General features: G+C 51.1%; 1 protein-coding gene across 2 annotated transcripts in view; it reads left to right on the top strand.

Annotated features, from left to right (window-relative positions):
- Positions 1–8,791: 8,791 nt before the first annotated feature.
- Positions 8,792–21,927, top strand: part of LOC144944529 (disks large-associated protein 2-like) — a 51,118-nt gene continuing 37,982 nt past the window's right edge. For both annotated transcript variants that reach the window (XM_078872770.1, XM_078872761.1), the window contains exon 1: positions 8,792–9,198. The gene's annotated coding sequence lies outside the window, so the exon portion shown is untranslated. The remainder of the gene's footprint in view (positions 9,199–21,927) is intronic.

Raw genomic sequence — 21,927 nt, 5'->3', positions numbered from 1 at the left:
GCCTCTGGATATAGTCCAATCAGCGTCATGTCACGTTCTGTGGAGTACCGCCTCTTTTTGGGCGATTTCACTCTGGCTGAGAATCGCCCAGAGTGTTCCCATAGACTTACATTCAAAGATGTTTTTTTTCGAACTGCAGGCACTGCAATGCATTCTCTATGGGTTCCGGGAGGGCTCGCACTAACGTGCTTACGTCATCATACGTATCCTTAACTTGTGCAGCGATTGGTGGGAACAAACATCGCTGTCGGACGGAAGCCTTGTATGTCCAAACTGTTACTTTTCAGGAAACGAAAGAAAACCTGTTTTTTCCCCAAAATAATTTCCAAGCTCTTTTAATGCTTTTCATTGGTTAAATATTTGTAAAACACATTGACAGATGTAAAGGGTGACCAATAGCATTAATTTTTTAAAAAATATGGAGATATAAAATATGGATTTTGCCTGATACGTTGTTGCTGTCGGGATGGAAACCTTGTATCTCCATATTTATATTATAATACAAAAATTATTTTATAACTAAAATAAATTTATTTATTTTGTCAGGTTTGCGACACAATCTTGGTCCACACCAAAGAAAGGTTCTCCTTTACCGACCACCTTGTAAGTGCCACGCTGCTACAAGGAGAGATGTTTCAACAGCATGGCCATACATTCCCTGTTGAGGCTCTGAACATCACTGTCAGGGCATACCCTATGTTAAATAAGGCGAAGCTGAAGACTGAACTGTCTCTCATTTATGAGAGTCCAGAATTCAAGGGCTGCTGTGGTGCACTGGCGCTGTACCAGGTTTTGCTGAAGCACAACCTCCAGGATACTTTTTCAGAGACTGTTGCTCTGTTGAACATCCTCATAACCACTCCCATGACAACTGCTGAAGCTGAGAGGTGTTTCTCAACCTTAAAGAGAATCAAGACATCCCTGAGAAATGTAATGGGACAGGAACGCCTGAATGCACTGGCTATGCTTTCCATGGAGAGGGAACTAGTCAGGAACATGCCTGCTTTCAATGAGAGAGTAATTGATCACTTTGCTACTTTGAAAGAGAGAAGAGCAAAATTTCAGTATAAGTAAGCAGTGTATTAAGCGAGTAATGTGATGTAAGCAGTGTAATAATAATGAGTATAGAAACAAACAAGGAGATGTATTGTAAGAGTCACTTTATTTTTCATTAATATTAAAGTAGTGAAGTTGCCTTTACATGCTTAAGCTGTTAATTTATCCATTGCATGGGTGGACCTTATCCTTATCAATCATCCAAACATTTGCCCCCTCTGAGAGATTTTGCAGGAGCCGCCACTGCCTGTTTGTTTAGAGTGTCACCCCAGTAAAATAGGAGCCCGTCCTGCATAACTCTTCTGGCTGAACGACCCAATCCCGCAGCCCCTTGGGAGTTTACAGCGTGCCGGCGCAGTCTAAGCAGCGACGTGTCCTCCATCTAGAGACGCCCCCACTTGGCGATGTCCAGGTTGAGCACAGTCGCATGGCTTAGTACCCTCATCCTCCTGTTGCATGGGCGTTTGCGCTCCCGCCGCAGCCGCCAGTGGTGTGGTCGACTGGCAAGAGGGCTGCTTGCAGCGACCTGAACCGGATAGGCAAGTGCAGGGTGAGCGCTGTGGTTACCGCGACAAAGCATCAGCATTTGAGTGCTGGGTCCCTTTCCTGTATTCCACGCTAAACGTGAAATCCTGAAGTATCTCCAACCATCTGGACAATTGGCCAGATGGTTGGTCCACACGCAAGGCGTACTGTAACGCCGCGTGATCCGACCGGACCCGAAATTCCCTGCCATACAGGTAAGGTCGATACTCTCGAACAAAGTAAACAATTGCAAGCAGTTCGATGCACGTGACTCAGTAGCGTTGTTCTGTCGGTGAGAGAACTCTACTCCTGTACGCAATGACCCTCTCCACGCCGTCCACGATTTGAGATAGAACAGCGCCAATAACTGTATCACTGGCGTCGGTGTCTAAGATAAACTGCTTGTTAAAATCGGGGTAACTGAGTGTCGGAGCATCGGCCAAAGCATTTTGAAGGGTTTGAAAAGTAGATTCCTGAGCCTTGTCCCAATGATTATTTGACACCTTTTGCTGTTAAGGCGTGGAGTGGTTTGGCAATTGTGGCAAAGTTTGCAATGAAGCGCCTGTAATACGAGGTGAATCCGATGAAACTATGCACTTCCCCCACCGACGTAGGTGTGGCCCATGTCCTCACGCACTTTGTCTTCTCAGGATCTGTAGCGATGCCGGACTCACTAACAATGTGGCCAAGGTATCTGACGGATTTCTGCATAAGATGGCACTTCTGTGGTTTAAACTTTAAGTTAGCGTTCCTCATTTTTCCGAATACAGCTCGCAGCCGTTCGAGGTGCTCATCGAAGGTGCGGCTGAAAACAATGACATCGTCCAAATATATTAGACAAGAGTCCCATTGAAGGCCGGCCAGAACGAGTTCCATGAGTCTCTGGAATGTTGCTGGTGCAGAGTGGAGTCCCATGGGTAAACGCCGTTTTGGGTCGGGACGTCTCGTCAAGAGGTAACTGCCAAAATCCGGATAGCAGGTCCAATGCTGAAAAAAATTGAGCACCGGCCAAGGCATCAAAGGAGTCGTCCATCCGTGGTAGTGGGTAAGCATCTGCAATTGTGATTTTATTCAATTTGCGAAAATCAACGCAGAAGCGGAGGCTTTTGTCGTGCTTTTTGACAAAAACAATTGGCGCACCCCACGGACTGTTAGATGGAGAGATAACATCGGCTGCCAACATGTCATCAACGGCCAGCCTGACGTGCTCCTTTTCGGCAGGACTCATTCTATATGGATTTTGGCATATGGGGGCCGCGTCCCCCGTTTCAATGTGGTGACTGAGCAAATTTGTGCGGCCTAAGTCAAATTTACCTTTACTGAAAATATCGGAAAATTTAATTAGGAGTGATCTCAATTTCCGGCGTTGGGACTCCGAGAGCTCAGCTGAGTCTGAGCATAACGAATCAAGCCAGCGAAAATCTGTACTTGAGCTCGGCGTCGGACATGTACCAACCCCAACGCTACTAACGATGTGTGTCTCGCGAAGTGCCGGCGACGCGTGAGCAACGACAGTACCTTCACAAACGACCGACGTGTGTAAACCCGTGTTCAAGACCTGTATGAAAGGTTGTCCCTCTGCCGATACCAGTGTCTGAGCCCCGACAAGTGCCAGTCCGTGTGTTGCTTCCAGCAAACTTGCTTGCGCAATCTGAGAGGCACTAACCTTTGCGCTCCCGGCGGGATTTTTACCGAAAATGCCGCGAGTGCGTGCAAAGTGGCATGTGCTGGAGTGCACAGCCGTGTGACAGGAGGTAAAAATGCAACACGGCGACCAGAAGGCAACTCGATGCAGCTCTGATCGATCAAAATTCTGATAGGTATTTTGGCCAAAATGACCGTTCCAAGGAGACATGGAACGGCTAGCGACGTTGAAACCAAAATTGGTCCCGCTAATTTAACATCCCCGATAGAAATTTCAGCATGAAGCTGACCTATAATACCGAGCGATCCGCCGTTGGCTGCGTAACAAGGCACTTCAACAGGGCTCAGAGGGTGATATTTCCCGGGCAGTATGTCATAAATCAACTGGGAAATTATGGTGACGGACGCACCCATGTCAATGAGTGTTCTAAACCTGATACCGTCAATGGAACCCGTGACGACCGACGTCCCCGCGGTCGCAGCGATCACTTTATGGAGCAGCTCTGACCACTGACCCGGTCGAAGCTGCAGTCTATCATGCGAACGACTCGTCGTGGCACAATCCAACGCACAACCCGAAACGACGCGGTGAGGTGTGTGAGGTATGCTATCTGGCCGGGTGTGTGTGGTGCCGCGACTCGCCTCTGAGTGTTGGGAATAGGTGGAAGATCGTCCCGTCGGTGTTGGAGTCATCGGGAGCCGCCGTCGAGAAACCCAGCAGCCCGATGCGACGTGCCCTTGCAGGCCGCAGTTGTAGCAAGAGACGGTGCTGTAGTCCTGGCGTTGAGGCGTCCTCTTGCGAGTGTTCTCCTCCTGGCGACGCGGACAATTTCCCTAGCTGAGCGCTCCTTGTGCAGCACACGCTTGAGCGAGAGGAAGATTTTCCGTAGTGTTGCGATCCACGGCAGTGGTTGCCGAGGCAACACAAGTCGGTACTGTGTCTTGTCGCTGGAAGAAGAAGTGTGCTTGGATGCTCTTCGTCACTTGTAGAGAAGAGAAGTCGGAGTCGTCGATGGCTTTCACCATCACACGTAACTCACGAGCCAGCACCAACATCTTCTCCATGACTAGAGCATCAATGCCTTCCTCCCCCATTCATGGATATGCAGCCCTTGCAAGTGCCAGCAAGAAGCTGCGGTAGGCGAGGGGGGTCTCGTTAATCCCTCGCTTCCTGTCAGCGAAGCGGTGGCGCGAGTGCGATGGAGGATCGGAGACCGCCGTCAGCTGCTTCATTGCTTGGGGAAGGGTGGAGCGGTCCGCCGGTGGCACTGAGATAAATGCCGCCAAGGCATCGTCATCCAGAGCCGAAGGGAGAGCTTTGAGCACGATTTCCTCCGACCACCCCGCTGTTTCTGCGTTGGCCAGGAATCTCCTGCTGGAGGCAGCCCAATCTCCCTCGGCCATAGAGAATGCCTTCATAACGAGACTTGGGTGGTTTGAATGCGGCTGAGTCGCCTGTAGCGACCGTCTCAGTGGAAATGTCAGTTGATTTGTCGTTGAGACTGGCGGTTGATTCCAACATCTCCGCACCCGCTATAGCTTCTGTAGGTATGATCGGTCGGTTTGCTACTCCTGGCTCGCCGATGTGTAGCCGGTCGAGAATAGATGCTGCGAGTGTGCAGCGCGCATGTCGTTCATAGACGGCGGCGATGCGCTGGGCAGCCCAGCCGTGTGCACCGTGATGGACGGCCTTTCATCACCCATCTCATACGAGATTCCGGGACCCATGTGCAGCCCGTCTTCGGCGGCGTCTTCAGAGGTTCCCGCGCATGTTGTTTTGCTTCGAGTGTCCATGGCGGTGTGGATTCTTTGTCACTTCTGACACCAGTTGTAGTGTTGACCATGTAAGCAGAGACTTCCCTTTGTAGGCAACACCGTTTATTCGCTCTAACGACTAAGAGCGTCCCTAACACGGAGAGGTAACGGCCTCTCCCACCCGATAGCCTAGAGGATACGTCCTCACACTTCGTGTGCCCTCACACTATACTCTGCTATCGGGAATTCCTCCGCTAAGGGACCTAGGGGAGGCTATGCTCACCCGACCTTGCCAGGGTAACGGGTGCCGCCACTGGGCCATTCGGACATAGCCCTGACAAGGGCCGGGGGTCGGAAGTCCCAGGGCGCTATCTAGATGTCTTCGGGTCTTGAGGTGAGTGCGGACTGACTCACGCTGGGAGAGCTGCTGCCCTTTTTATACTCCTCTCTCCCAACCGCCTTCTCTCGAGAGGGTCTGGGTCTGACCGTTGCCCCCCCCCAGCCCCCTCCCTCAGTAGGCTCTGGCCCCCTCACCCCTGGTCAACGGTTATTGTAGTCGTGGGTCTTACACCTGTCACTCAACAGCCCCCTTGGCTGTCCTGCGCCTCCTACACACTGAGGGCGCCACTAGAGGTGAGTGTACGTGACCCATACAATACTGCTACGCAGGCAAGTACACATGTTGCGCGTAACAATGCCGCTACACAAACATATGGGGGGAAATGGTAAATGTTTAATAACAATGACTTCAATAAACCAATGTGTTTTTTTCATTACAACTGCTTTGTTTCATCAAACCCTTTGTATTTATTCACATTATGAAAACAAATCACGATTGAGAACCAAGGCTGCAGTTATAGTTAAGAACTACACTGCCTGTGATGATGATTTGACAACAATGGAGGTTGGTGGTGGTGGCGATGATGAGAAATTGTGGTGCCACGACCGTGGAGCAACTCCGCAAGCGCCGCGACTCCCACCCCGCACAAAACACACCGACGCACGCAGTGCACCCACGTAGTATATTGGCGGGGGGTTGCCTCAATCCTAAGGGCCTCGAGGGGAAGAGTCCCACGGTTTCCCAGTGCCAGGAGATTGGCCGACCCCCACAGGACAGGTTGCATAGCGATGCCCCTAAAGTGGCTTAAAATTGTACGGGCGCAAAAAGAAAAGGATCCCTGGCCAACCGCAATGAGTTACACGCAACATTGGGGGGAGTACGGAGGGTGGAATATTAGGCATAAAGAGCAGACCCTAAGACGCGAACTACTGGGCACGGGAGAACAATGGGTGGGCGGAGCGGCAGCGAGAGTATAAAGATGGGTCAGTTGTCTACAACCTCCGATCCGTCACGATCCACTCCCTGCCTGCCGTCCTGCCTCTTCAAGCCGCTCACAGTATCCGTGTGATACCAGCGAGTGCTGCGGCGAGACAGTGATTGGGCAAGTCTTCTCTCGTCCTCCTCCCTCCGACTCTCTCAGCGTCCGTGGGACGCCACGAGTCCAGTTTCAAGGTACGTGGTAGGACGTTTGAGTAGCTGGGTTCATAGGCAGAGTTACGCTAGGCTCTCCTCGCGAAATATTCCTCCTCCGGGTAATGCGTATTGGCGCCATTAATAGACTCTAGTACAGAATATGTGTGTAGTGTGATTTCTGTGTGCGTGGGCAGAACCTCGGCGTGCGTCTGTGATCTGTGTGTGGCGAGACGGTGTGCCCCTCACTCTCCCCCCAATCAGCCCCCCACTCTCCCCCCAACCAGCCCCCCACTCTCCCCCCAACCAGCCCCTCACTCTCCCCCCAACCAGCCCCCCACTCTCCCCCCAACCAGCCCCCCACTCTCCCCCCAACCAGCCCCCCACTCTCCCCCCAACCAGCCCCTCACTCTCCCCCCAACCAGCCCCCCACTCTCCCCCCAACCAGCCCCCCACTCTCTCCCCAACCAGCCCCCTACTCTCCCCCAAACCAGCCCCCTACTCTCCCCCCAACCAGCCCCTCACTCTCCCCTCAACCAGCCCCTCACTCTTCCCTCAATCAGTCCCCCACAGATTCCTAATGAACCTCTCTCTGCTCAACAAGTGACTGCACATTGTTACAGTGATGGCTGCATATATCACAGAGGAACGTGTTTATCGGTGTTAACGCTTCGCACTGCACTTGGTGGGAGTCGCGTATAGAGGCTTTGAAATACAATGTCGTTCTCTCTCTCTGAAAATTATTTTAGTGCGGCACCTTCTAAGTGGATTGCCAAAAGGGCTGCAGCACGTGTCCCGCTGTCCACCGCAATCAGGCGGGAGGAGCGAGCCAGGGTCTCGGCGGGAGGAGCGAGCCAGGGTCTCGGCGGGAGGAGCGAGCCAGGGTCTCGGCGGGAGGAGCGAGCCAGGGTCTCGGCGGGAGGAGCGAGCCAGGGTCTCGGCGTGCCCAGCGCTGTCGTCTCTCGCTGCAGACTGGGGGTGGCTTCGTGGCCACGACGTTGGTGGGGCCGGGACTCTCTGAGTGTCACCGAGCAAAGTCGCTCAATGTCCCATCCTTAGAGTGACACATTTCTGCACGTTTTCGCAACATTGCCTTTACGCATTGTATACAAATACCTCTTTACTAAACTAACTGAATAAAAAAATTACTAAATTAAAATGTTTCACCAGGAGAGGCCCACTGAGCTCTATTTGTCATAAGCGACCTGGCCATCGCAGATGACGGCTCCACGAAGCAGCTTCTCACCACGTGGACATTCACAGCAGCCAAACACTCTGAGCGCGGCGTGGTGGCGGCCTTGATTCTAAATGTGGAGGGAAACCCCCGAGGACCACGGTGAGAGAGACACCGCAAACTCCAAATAGACAGCAGCAGCAGCAGGCGTCGGGGTCGAACCCACGAACCTCCTGCATAGCAGGCGAGGTCGTTAACATCTCGCCACCAATTTAACCTGGAACTTACAAAAACTGGAGTTTGATGTATTCAATTTAATCCATTTGTTTATCGTGTTTTTTTCAAGTACTACTATTCATATATGCTAACCATAATCTTACTGTATAATCTGCACATAGTGAGTACATAGTTCATATGCGCTGCTCTACTGAACCCGGTGCCTGAGTGAGCTTCACTCCCGGCTCGGACTCACGTCGGAGGCGTGCGAGTCTGAACCTGTTCTGCTTCCCCCCTCTTCACGAACCCGCGTTGACCAGCGTGGTGAAGTATGGTCAGACAACACGGCGTGCGGAGGCCTTCATCCAGCAGTGGATTGACAATGGGCCACACGTCACAACCGTTTTCTTGAACATTCGCCCATTTGCTTTCGCGGTCAAGCGCCGAGTGGCGTTTGGTCCTGAACACCCCCAACTCCTCCTCCACCTCCTCCCTGGGTGCCCGTGCCGCTGCTGCGGGGTCCTGGGAGTGATTTGACCATACTTCACCACGCTGGTCGATGCGGGTCGGTGCGGGCTGTGTGAGCCACACACACAGAGACGTGCCACCCATCTGGCGCCCCGCGTGAGCCCCCGGCGCGTGAGAGGTGAACGCTGCAGTGCCTCCCGGTCTGGGTTCGCAGTGGCGGGGGCCTGGGGGGGGGCGCGCTCCGTGCGAGTGCTTGGAGCCAGTGGGGGTCCCGGTCGGAGTCTCCGAGCCGAGTCGTAAGCACGACTCCCTTCGTTCGCTCTCTGCTCTTGCTACGTGATTGTGTTTTACTCTGCGTCTCCCTCTCACGCAGCCGCCATTCCCGCACGCGTTCTCCACCTCGCCCCGTCGAGTCGCACGCACGCGGTGGTCTTCCCTCCTGCGGGGTTCGCTGACAATTGGGCTCCCAGCGTGTCCGCTCACTGCGATGTCACCCCCCAGTCGGGGTGGTACCCCCACCCCCCAGTCGGGGTAGGGGTGGTACCCCCACCCCCCTGCGCGCCGAGGAGTGGCCCCTCCCCTGGCCCTGCTGCTGGGATCAGTGCGCGCTCGCTCCTCGCGTTCATCAGCTGAGTGATTCATGCGCTCCCTCCCTCCCTCCTCCATCCCTCCCGGCCGACGTCAGCGGTGCTGCAGCAACAGAGTCCCCGCCTGCTCTCCACATCCCCTCCACCGTTCATTGACCATTTCTGGATCAGAATTCTCACAGCGCCCACCACCATCGCTCACCTGGCGTCCATTCCCCCTGCAGCCGCCGCCGCCTCATCCGATGTCGCCCAGTGCCCTGTGCTCGTGAGGAAGGAGGAAGGCTGCTCTGAATTCATTCAAGGTTGGTGGCACGGGGATTGCGGTGGCGTGTGGTGGTGGTGGCGGTGGAGCGTTTGCAATGTGGAGTCGCGGTTTTTGTGAGAGAGCGCGCTGACGATGGGAAGGGTGCAACACCCGGCAGAATTCGTCCATCACAGCGAGGCCGCACACCTACACCGCTCTGGGTGGTGGTGGAGGCGGCGTGGGGCGAGCATCTGAGCGCCGTGCCTCATTGTTATTCTAATGACGCCGCCGTGGTCTGGATGCCAGCACACGTGAGAGAGAGACTCGGGGGGGGGGGGGGGCGTTTTGTGGCGTCCACGACGGTAAATAGCAAACACTACCAAAAAAAAACCGAGTGTGCGAGAATCCCAAGACGTCGGATCCGGCAGCAGAAGCAGCGATGGTCGAGTGAGCGACACGTCGAGAGAGGGGAGAGATGCGCGGAGTCGGTCTGGATGCGGCGGCGCGTCACGGCGTGCAGACCGCGTGGGAATGGCCTCGGGCGATCTGACTGTGCCATAGACACACACACAGACACACACATACAGACACACACACACACATGCACACACACAGACACACACATACAGACACACACACACACACAGACACACACAAACAGACACACACACATACAGACACACACACACGTACACACACACGTACGCAGATAAAGACAAAGATCCCCCGTATAGCCTTAACAGACTGTAGGGGCAAGTGCTGTAAGCGAGGCCGGCACGGCACACGAGGTGGGTGGCCAACACCACGCCCGGCCGCCTTTGTGTCCCCAGTGGCGATGTTTAAACATCGCACCGGATACTCATTTGAGACTGAGTCGACCTAGGGGAGGCCCAGGACCGGTTCAGATATTCGTCGCCGGTGTTGGCCGTGAGCGGGAATTGAACCCGGGTCGTAGCGCAGCGCGCTAACCACTGCACCACCGCTCCCCACTGCTGAATGGATGAAGCCCCCCCCCCCCCAGCTCCGAGGCGTGCCGAAGGCACGGGCTTGTTTGAGGGTGTCCTCCCCTCTTGTTTGAGGGGGTCCTCTCCTCTTGTTTGAGGGTGTCCTCTACTCTCCTCTTGTTTGAGGGTGTGCTCTACTCTCCTCTTGTTTGAGGGTGTCCTCTACTCTCTTCTTGTTTGAGGGTGTACTCTACTCTCCTCTTGTTAGAGGGTGAACTCTCCTCTTGTTTGAGGGTGAACTCTCCTCTTGTTTGAGGGTGAACTCTCCTCTTATTTGAGGGTGTCCTCTACTCTCCTCTTGTTTGAGGGTGTCCTCTACTCTCCTCTTGTTTGAGGGTGAACTCTCCTCTTGTTTGAGGGCGTGCTCTACTCTTGATTGGAAGCTTTCGTGACTGCAGGAATCCATACTCTTTGGTTATTTCGGTAAAGTCACGTAGGTAGAAAAAATAATAGATCTCAACGTTTCGTTCGCAACACAAGCGACCATCTTCAGGTGAAAGAGAAAGCTACTAAAACAAGGTCTGATGTAGGCTTGAGATGAGTGCAGCCTCAGGGTAAGAGGGCGAGGATAGAGATGGCAATGGGGAGACAACCTTCCGAGGATCCAACCAAAACCATCACTTTACCATACATAGCAGGGGTTACCAAAAATATTTCCAAAATCTTAAACAAACACAGATCCAGGTTCGTTTTAACAAAGTACACAAAATCCGTGATTTGATCCCACCTGTAAAGGATGTGATTCTTGACATGCAATACCCTGGTGTCTACAAACTTAGTTGTGGTTGCGGCAGCAGTTACATTCGGGAAACCAAACGACATGTCTCGGACCGCATTCGTGTGCACAAGGCAGATCTGAAACACGGTAGGACCAATACCTCTGTCGTTGCTGATCATTGTTTTAACGCTGTGGGCTCACAAGAAATCGATTTTTCCAAGACGGAGGTACTCTGCAAACCTACCGGCTTCCTTCAGAGATATGTTCATGAAGCCATCCAGATATATAAACAGAGACACAACTTCAACCGTGAAGATGGGTACAAACTGAGCAATCATTGGAGGGACGTAATAACCAGGTAAAGTCTTAAATGACTGTGATGTTGCCATCCTACCTGCCTGTGTCAGCTGTTATTTCCGACTCTTTGTGTGTGTCTCTCTCGGTGCCTCTTGGATTGCACTCTCATGCTCACATTTCCTTTGGATTGCACTCATGCTCACATGCCCTTTGAATTGCACTCTCATACTAGGGAAGTTACCGATGCGGTGGCATACTAATCCTAATAAAACACAAGATCCAGGTCCGATTCAACACAGTACATAAAATCCGTGATCTGGTCCCGTCTGTAAAAGATGTGGTTCCAGACATACAGTACCCTGGCGTCTACAAACTAAGTTGCCTTTGTGGTAGCAGTTACATTGGAGAAACCAAACGACATGTCTCGGACCGCATCCGTGAACATAAAGCAGACTTGAAACACGGTAGGACAAACACCTCAGCCGTGGTAGATCACTGTTACAATTCAGTGGGCTCACATGATATTGACTTCTCCAAGACAGAGGTTCTCTGCAAGCCATCTGGCTACCATGAGAGATTCGTTCATGAGGCGATCCACATGTACAAACACAGAGACAATTTCAACCGAGAAGATGGATTCTGGCTCAGCAATCATTGGAAGGACGTAATAAACCATTTCGGATCTTAACTGATTGTGTTCACGTTTACGGTGACTTTCAGACCGCGTTCCACTCACTGGCATTGACTATATATCTTGTATTCTCCGCAGGGAATGGATTCTTTGCTCCGCTGCAAGTCTCCACTACTCTCCCATTGACATATTTCATTGCTTCCTCTTAGTATCTTTCACGCGACGGTTAATGGTACAATGTATAGCGGATTGTATAATAATAAATAGTATAAAATTGTAATGTTTAACACAATGTACAAAGTAATATATAGTATCGTAATTGTATAGTGAATATACAGCAGTGTGATATACATTAGGGTGAGTAGAATAATACATAGTGTAATAATACAATGTATAAGGTATAGGGTGGTGTATAGTAATACAGTATATAATTTAATGTTGGGTTTGTCTATGGCAGTACGATGTAGACTCGTGTGATGTAAGAGAAGTTTAGCTGGAAGCATATAATATTTTTTGCGACATAGAATTGTAATGTATTACTTACTGTTAGTAGCTGAGCTTATTGGAGAGTATATTTAGTATACTGATGATACTATGTAGTTTATACTTTATATAAACTACATAGTAGAAAGCTTTAAATCGAAAAATATGTAGTTTATGCTTTAGTTGTTTACGTGGTGGTTAAGTTACTGCAGCTACATTCTATTAACATTCCTTCCCTTTATTAATGTTACCCCTATCCCCTCCCTTTGTTGCTGCTAATCCTACATAATGCACGGGCATAATGACATTAAACCCCCCGCCAAACCTCTTACGCATTTCACAAGTAGTACTAATCCCATATCTGCATTTCCCATAAATATGCTAAATTCCTCTTGATATGCAAATTATTTTGTCAAGGCACCCTTCCCCCCTCCATCCCAGCTTAAATAGTTGCTCCAAGCCTGGAGTGTGTCATTCAGACTCTGTCTACTCGACAGACCTGCTCTCCACCTGATGACGGCTGCTTGCGTTGTGGCCGAAACGTCGTGAGAATTATTTTATTATGTTTTATTTTTATTATTTTATTATTTCCCTTCTACGTGACTTTACCGAAAGAACCAAGAAGATGAATCCCTGCAGTCACAAAAGCTTTAAATCGAAACATTGGAGGGATGTTATTAACCAGGTAAAGTCTTAACTGACTGTGATGTTTCCATCCTACCTGCCTATATCAGCTGTTATTTCCGACTCTTTGTGTGTGTCTCTCTCTCTGTGCCTCTTGGATTGCACTCTCATGCTCACATGTCCTTTGGATTGCACTCTCATACTAGGCAAGTCACCGATGCGGTGGCATACTAAGCTCGTGCATTTACATGCTAATCTCTCACAATACAATAGCCACTTCTAGCCCTCGGCAAGGTAAGGTAAAAGTTAAACGGTAAAAAAAACCAGACTACCTTTACCCTACCTTTTACCTTACCACAATACAATCGCTCTACCCTACATTTTACCCTTTAGCAGGTAAGGTAAAAGGTAACAAGTATAACCCGTAAAAACAAAGTTTTTTCACTATAAATCCTTTATATGCGTGGCGGCTAGAGTCCTCTCGTCCTCTGGCTTGAGATGGCTGCCACCTATGGGTCAGATGATTGCATGGCAGCATTAAGCAATTGGTAATTAAATATAATATTTTTGTCCTAAAAAGTGTAAAATTTTGGCTTTTTTTTCACGAACATTAATTGTCACGCACAACGAAGTCTGTGTGGAAAATGTCAGCTCGATTGGATCACGGGAAGTGGGTTAAAAAACGACCGAAAGATTTTCACGGTCCTAAGCAAGCAAGCAAGTGAACTTAATAATAAGGATTTAAATAGTAAATAGCAACGAGCCTACCTTTACCCTACCTTTTACCCTTACCCCATACACAATTACCCGAATACAGGGTAATTACTAGGGAACTACACATGAAAAAGGTTTATAACGGTAAATGCTAGGTAGAGCGCTTTATTCATATAGAATACTCTCTAATCGGGCATTGAGGCTGTTGACAACACTGCCCTCCATAACCGCCCTCCATAACCGCCTCGTCCCAGTCGTCTTGGTCGATGGCGATCTCATCAACAACCTGATCAAGTTTGTCATCGTCCTCGGATGAACGACAGGCAATAAGATCCTTCGCCGCTCCAGCCCAGTTAGACGGAACCTTCAGGCAGCTGACGCCGATGTCCCGACCTCGCTGCCTGGGGCGAGCACGTTGTGCTTCTTGAGGTGCGCTTTCCACCCCGACGCGTTCGTGTGGGTGGAAAACCACTTGCGGCAGTGCACGCACTGCTGCTTCCCTTGCTGTACATGGGGATCACCCTCCATCCAATGGTGCGTGTGCTCCCACGGGAACGCATGCCGCTGCCTCTTTCGATTGCTGTTCGCAGCAACTCCAAAAATGTCGTTGCTGGCATCCTCGACCTCGTCCTCTATTACCTCTACCTCAAGAACGTGGTCCGTCTCCATCTGGTCCGACATCAATGATCACAATTTAAAATGGAGGCCACGGACTGCACCACGGAGCTTTTAGCGGTAAACAAGGTACTGTATTTACCGGGTAATTATTCGCGCTAACTTTACCCTACCGGGTAATTCTTCTGAGCTACCTTTACCCTACCCTTTACCTTACCCCTTGGCATGTTGAAACCTTTACCCTTTTATCCGGTAAAAAAGGTAATTTACCTTACCTTGCCGAGGCCTAGCGCCCACTTCCACAGCCTCAGGCAGACCATCTCTAGCCCTGCCCTCTTACCGTGAGGCTGCACTAGGCCTCGGCAAGGTAAGGTAATTTACCCTTATTACCTGGTAAAAGGGTAAAGGTAAAGGGTAAAGGTGTCGACATGCCAAGGGGTAAGGTGAAGGGTAGAGTAAAGGTAGCTCGGAATAATTACCCGGTAGGGTAAAGGAAGCGTGAAGTATTACCCGGTAAATACAGTACCTAGTTTACCACTAAAAGCTCTGTGGCGCAGTCCGTGGCCTCCATTTAATAAGTAATATTAAACAAAAACTTTTTTTTAAACATGCTTTTATTAAATGTACTATTAATGGCAGAACTCCACGACTCCAGGAAGTGGCCCCGAAGCTTGCCATAACGTAAGGGACCGTGGTGATTTACAGACGTCAGTTGAGCGTGGACAATAAGACTCAAGCCGAAACATAACATATAAACAATAATGTTTTTTTTATGATAGAATAAAGTATTGTCATCAATTTGACATAAGTATACCAAATTTGCAGTCGATACCACATTAGAAAGTGGGTAAAAATTGAGTTACAAGATTTGAGGATACAACAACGACGACAACAACGACAACAACAAGAATGACAACATCGACAACAACAATCGTGTAAAATTGGAATCATCGAGAGTATTCTATATGAATAAAGCGCTTTACCTAGCATTTACCGTTATAAACCTTGTTCATGTGTAGTTCCCTTGTAATTACCCTGTAATCGGGTAAATTGTATGAGGCAAGGTAAAAGGTAGGGTAAAGGTAGGCTCGTTGCTTTTTACCTTTTACATTACCTGCTGAAGGGTTGAAGGTAGGGTAGAGCGATTGTATTGTGGTAAGGTAAAAGGTAGGGTAAAGGTAGGCGCGTTGTTTTTACCTTTTAACTTTTACCTTACCTTGCCGAGGCCTAGGCTGCACCCATCGCAAGCCGACATCAGACCTTGTTTCAGTCGCTTTCTCTCTCTCACCTGAAGACGGTCGCTTGTGTTGCGATCGAAACGTCGTGATCTGTTATTGTTTCTACGTATGTGACTTTACCGAAAGAACCAAAGAGTATACTCTACTCTTGTTTGAGGGTGTACTCTACTCTTCGGTACGGGTCTGTGGCGCCCGCTCCACAACCGGCTCAGATCTCTCTCACTCACTCTTTCCCTCCAACTGATGTTAGCCGTGGCCTAGAATCGAACTCGGCTCAGCCCAGGTTCGCGTAGAGCGGTGCGCTGACCACTTTGCGACACCGCTCCATACGCGAGCGTTTGGAGCGATGACACCACACGTCACCCTCTGGATGCCCAACTCTGTCGTGAAAGTCACATTCGGATTTGCACAAAGAATCGTTCCTTCACAAAACAGAGAAAGTGGAATTAATTTCGCAGTCACAACCTCCTTCCTTCCTCCCTCATTCCCCTCCTCCATCTCCCGTGGCTCTGCTCATTTTGCAAAAAAAAACAACGGCCCTTCCTCTGAGTGTGAGTGCCGTTCTGGAAGCGCGTCTTTATACTGGAGGAATCCGATGAGCTACAAAGCGTTTTATTCACACAGTTGACTCTGCTGTAAATTCATCATCGGGGGGGTTGGAGGAGTAGGCTGCGTGTGATGCACATTCCCCCGCATCGGCGCGGCTCCATTTATCACTGCACATCTTCCCAGGGTCGCTCGCAGACGACACAGAGAGAGCGAGATAGAGAGAGGGGTGAGCAGGCGGAACGTGGCTTCGAGCCACTGCCATCGCGAGATGCGTGGGTGGGAGGCTTGGGGGTATACTGGACGTGGGGTGCCGGGTCCCGAGTTACGGTGTCTGCAGCGTCACCAACGGGCTGGGTTGAAGTTAAGCCCTGGGCGTAACGTGGAGCAAGGAGATTGGTATAGCAGCATCGTCGTCGTTGTCCCGAACAGATGCAGGATTCGTGTTCCGATGGTACGTTTTGTGCATTGCCCCTGATATTTAATAGGTGGGTTACCCAATGTAAATTGGTTAATCGATCAACTCTAAAGATTATAGGTTCCGTTACTCGAATAATGAGAGATTCTCACCTGTTTCCATGTGTGCCGCTGGACGGGAGGTGGCGGGCGGGGCTTGGTGATGCCATCGTCGTCATCAGGCGCGTCACACTGGGCGTGGCCTGTAAGGGAGGGGGTCCCGCCTTCGGGAGGCAGCATATCGTTGTGCCCGCTGTTGTTAAAGAGGCCGCGAGTAACCCACCATGAACAATTCGTCGATGATAACGTCCGGTCGATTCGTTAATGAAGTGGTGGTGCTGCGGGCTCGCTGAACTTGCATCTGCAAAAGTTATTCTCTCCGCAGTAGAACCGGGTCACTGTACACCACAGTTGATTGACAGGTTGCATGTGGCGGGGAGGGGGGTACTCACGCCTCTTTCCAATACGTCTGGTCAGCTTGGAAGAGTAGGCCAAGTACCCTCCAGGAAGGGGGCTCTCTCCAATGGCCTGCGCTCCAGTGGGAGGCCCTTCCCCCAGCAGTGGCGTTGAGCACGCAAATTGCAGGGCTGCGCCTCTATCTTTGTAACCCATTGACGGTCGCCGTCCTAGCCCCCCGGGGTTCCGGACGGAGGAATCCGCACCCTCGACAACCCCATCACCACCATCATCACCACCACCACCCCCATCATCACCACCACCACCCCCATCATCACCACCACCACCCCTATCATCACCACCCCTATCACCACCACCATCATCACCACCACCATCACCACCATCATCACCATCACCACCACCATCATCACCATCACCACCACCATCATCATCACCACCATCATCACCACCACCATCATCACCACCATCATTATCATCATCACCACCACCACCATCATCATCACCACCACCATCATCATCACCACCATCATCATCATCACCACCATCATCATCATCATCACCACCACCATCATCATCATCATCACCACCATCATCATCATCACCACCATCATCATCATCACCACCACCACCATCATCATCACCACCATCACCACCACCACCACCACCCCCATCATCACCACCATCATCATCACCACCATCATCATCACCACCATCATCATCACCACCATCATCATCACCACCATCATCATCACCACCGCCATCATCATCACCACCACCACCACCATCATCATCACCACCGCCATCATCATCACCACCACCATCATCATCACCACCGCCATCATCATCACCACCACCACCACCATCATCATCACCTCCATCATCATCATCACCACCCCCATCATCACCTCCATCATCATCATCATCACCACCCCCATCATCACCACCACCCCCATCATCACCACCACCACCCCCATCATCACCATCACCACCACCACCATCATCATCACCACCACCACCATCATCATCATCATCACCACCATCATCATCATCACCACCACCACCATCATCATCATCACCACCACCACCATCACCAACACCACCCCCATTATCACCACCATCATCATCACCACCACCACCCCCATCATCACCACCACCATCATCATCACCAACACCACCCCCATTATCACCACCATCATCATCACCACCACCACCCCCATCATCACCACCACCATCATCATCACCATCACCACCACCATCACCACCACCACCATCATCATCATCACCATCATCATCACCACCACCATCATCATCATCATCACCACCACCACCATCATCATCATCACCACCACCATCATCATCACCATCATCACCACCACCATCATCATCACCATCATCACCACCACCATCACCATCATTACCATCATCACCACCACCATCATCACCATCATCACCACCACCATCACCATCATCACCATCATCACCACCACCATCACCATCATCACCACCACCATCATCACCACCACCATCATCACCAACAACAACAACCGCCATTTGCCACTAAGTGGCGGTGACGTCACCACGACGCTTGTGCCATGCCATATGCACCTTGAGGCCACGTGAAGTGTCGAACGCCTGCTGGCAGGAGGTCACGGGGCAGACCCAGGTGCCACGGGTCGACTGACTGAGATGACCGAGATGACTGGCTGATGCACCACCTGTGCCCCCTACTGTGCCAACTTGCTGTGCTTTAGCCACCCGGCGCTCCGCTGTTGTTGTGAGCGTCGCTCCTCCGCCCTCCGTTGTTGCTGGAGGGCGACTGCCTCCAACTGCCCAGTAGCGTCCTTCACGAGCCTCCTCCACAGAGGCCGATCTTGACACCGCTGGTACCAGTCATCGGCAAGTCCACTCAGCTCCACGTCCTCCTGTACCACATCACTCCATCTCTTCTCTAGCCCGTGCCGCGCCCGTTTAGCCCCCTCGATCCGGCCGAACAAAAGCTGTTTAAGCATGCAGTGGCTGGGCATGTGGGCTACATGACCCAGCCAACGCAGCCTTGCCTGCCGGAGGAGCTCACCGATGGGACTTTGCCCAGATCTTTCAAGGATTTGTGAGCTCCTCACACAATCCAGCCTGGTTAAACCCAGGATGGATCGTAGGCAGGCCAGCCTAAATGTTTCCAAACGGCGAAGATGCTCCATTAGGGGGGTCCACCTTTCGCAAGCGTAGAGAAGGGAGGGAATGACTGTGGCCAAGAAGACCTGAAGCTTCGTGCGGAGCGACAGACCAGGTAGCTTCCACACAGCGTTACGCAACCGATGAAAAGATATTGTCGCTCGACTGATTCGGAGTGAGACCTCTGCTGTTAAACTGGAGCCGGTCATAAGCACACTGCCCAGGTATGGAAAACTCTCCACTCTCTCCACTACTGCCCCATCACCGATTGAGAGTTGTGGGGGTGGAGTGCCCGATGGTACAAAATACCCAGGCAGGTGCTTAGTTTTGGTGGGGCTGATGGTAAGGCCCCACCTCTTAGTGGCACGCTCCAGTCTCAGCAGCAGCGTCTCCAACTCTTCCTCTGAATGCGCAGCTATTACCAAATCATCGGCATACATAACGTGGTTGACCAATAGGGAGCCATCCCTTGATCGCACCCGGGCATCGATCATCACCACCACCACCATCACCACCATCATCACCACCACCACCATCATCACCACCACCACCATCATCACCATCACCACCACCACCATCACCACCACCACCATCATCACCACCACCACCATCATCACCACCCCGTGCTGTGCTGGCTGCTGCGGGGGGGTCCTCTCTGGCTTGAGCAGCCACGGGCAGCCACGGGCAGCCACGACTATTCCAACCCTCCAGCCCGGTCTGCGTCTCAAGGATGGATGTTGATGGGTCGTTGTCTTCACGTGCCGTGTATCATTATGACAGCAACAACGATGATACAGAAATGTGTTCCGCCTCTGACATTGTTCACCTCAAATGCATCCGGTCTCATCGGATCTCGTGGAAGCTAAGCGGGGCTGAAGCCTGGCTAGTGCTTGAATGGGCGACCACCACCACCACGGTGCGGCCGTCGGCAGAGGGCGGCGGTGCAATCCGACCCGTGGTTGTGCTGTACTCCTGTGTGCTCCCAACGTTTCTGCTTCCCCCTCTCCATCTTTACCCACTCACGCTGACCAAAGTGGTGAAGTATGGTCACATAACCCACGTGACGGCTAGTGAAGGGGGGGGTGGTGAGACTCACCGCAGTGGATTGACAAAGACGGTGCACAAGTACACAAGCGTACAACATCAACGGTACAATATACAGAGTGCTTCAAATTTTTTTTAACACTTACATGGAAAAAGAACGGAAAATACGCCGTAACGTGATAACAAATGTATGTTAACAGCTTCAAAAAGTCAGAGTCTCCACTTGTTCGCCATCGTTGTCAACGCGTGCCTGGAATCTTCTCCAGGTGGTCTCCAGAGCCCGGAGGCAGCACATCTCTTGTGGTATTGTTGCGAATTCTCACAAGTGTTTAAAAAACAATTCAAGCACCCTGTATTACAATGAATCCGAGTCGAAGTACAATTGACGAGGGCGCCGTCTATTGCGCAACACCCGGGACTCGCCATGGGACGCGATCGGCTCGAGGGCTGATGGAACACAGCCGAAAATTACCAGTGCGGCCCGCACGGATCCCCACGATATTATCCTGATGAAGATGAATGCATTGACGACGATGATGATGATGACAATGAAGTTCCTTGTCACGTTAACACCGTCCGCTGTTTTTGTTGTTTAACAAGGCCGTCGGTGTGACATTTGTAAATTCATTACAGCATGGCAAGGTTCCACGTACATTTCGTCTGCATGCGTTGTGTTTGTGCGACGGTGCACATCCGAGCACCGCTTCACAAAACAACATCACGGCAGGGGCGGTTCTGTGGTTAGGGCGGCCGCGGTGGTGAGGAGATGTTAACTACCTCGCCTGGTATGCAGGAGGGTCGTGGGTTCAATCCCAACCCTGACGCCTGCTGTATTTAGAGTTGTATATCTCCCTGTGGTCGCGTGGATTTTTCTTTGGATCCTCCGGGTTTTCTCTCCACATTTAGAATCAACATCACGCGTTTAGAGTTATTTGACTGCTATAAATTCCCGCGTGATGATAAGCCACTTCATTGAGATATCATTTGTGGGCCAGCCAGATTGCTTCTGAAAAAGAGCTGCTTATATATATAGCTCAGTGGGCCCTTATCTATTAAAATAAAAAAAAATTGATGGGAAATTTTAATTCCACCTTGAGACGCATGTGAATGGAGGCGGTGACAACGACGGCACAAGCTCCACGCGAATTTGGGCGGTGAAGGCGACAGCGCCCATCGTGAGCGTAGCACCCGAGGGTCGGCCAACGACATCGATCTCAGAGACAATTTTGTGTGGAATTCCGAACACTCGAACTGCCGCGTAAGCACGTGGCGTCCTCAGTATGGACGCACTGTATACGTGGGTGGGCATGGGTAGGGAACACGCCGCTCTCAATAGCTGTTCTGTGTGATGCGTTGACACAAGTGCATTTGTAACGGATTCAATGCCTGTATGACATTTAGACAGACATCTTTAACCCCTTCATATTTATATAGCCTTAATTACCACATGTGATGGTAGGTGTATAGTATCATATTTTTTGTGCGTTTCCACTCGGCCTACAGCAATGTGGAAGAGAGTTCGAAATTTTCCACATATCGCCCGAGTCATTGACCTCGGGTAACAATGATAATTGTTTGGCGTTTGATACGGTACCATATTCGCTGGGCATCTCAAACATTTCAAAAGGGCACCCCCAGCGGCAGCTGACCCTGCGGGCACAGGGCGACTCGTCTCCTGCTCAGCAAGCGGGACAAAAGCGCCAGTAAAGGGGGACGATGATTGCTTCTCCTTCTCTCTCGCTGTGTAATCCCACTGAAGACGTTTTTATACAACACTTAACAAAGGCAACACTTTTTTGTTCTCACTAAGAGAACGCCTGAAAGCTTG

Source organism: Lampetra fluviatilis, chromosome 2, assembly GCF_964198595.1.
Source record: "Lampetra fluviatilis chromosome 2, kcLamFluv1.1, whole genome shotgun sequence".
Taxonomy (NCBI): Eukaryota; Metazoa; Chordata; class Hyperoartia; order Petromyzontiformes; family Petromyzontidae; genus Lampetra; species Lampetra fluviatilis.
The sequence above is the reverse complement of the archived record's forward strand: the minus strand, read 5'-3'. Positions and strand labels throughout refer to the sequence as shown.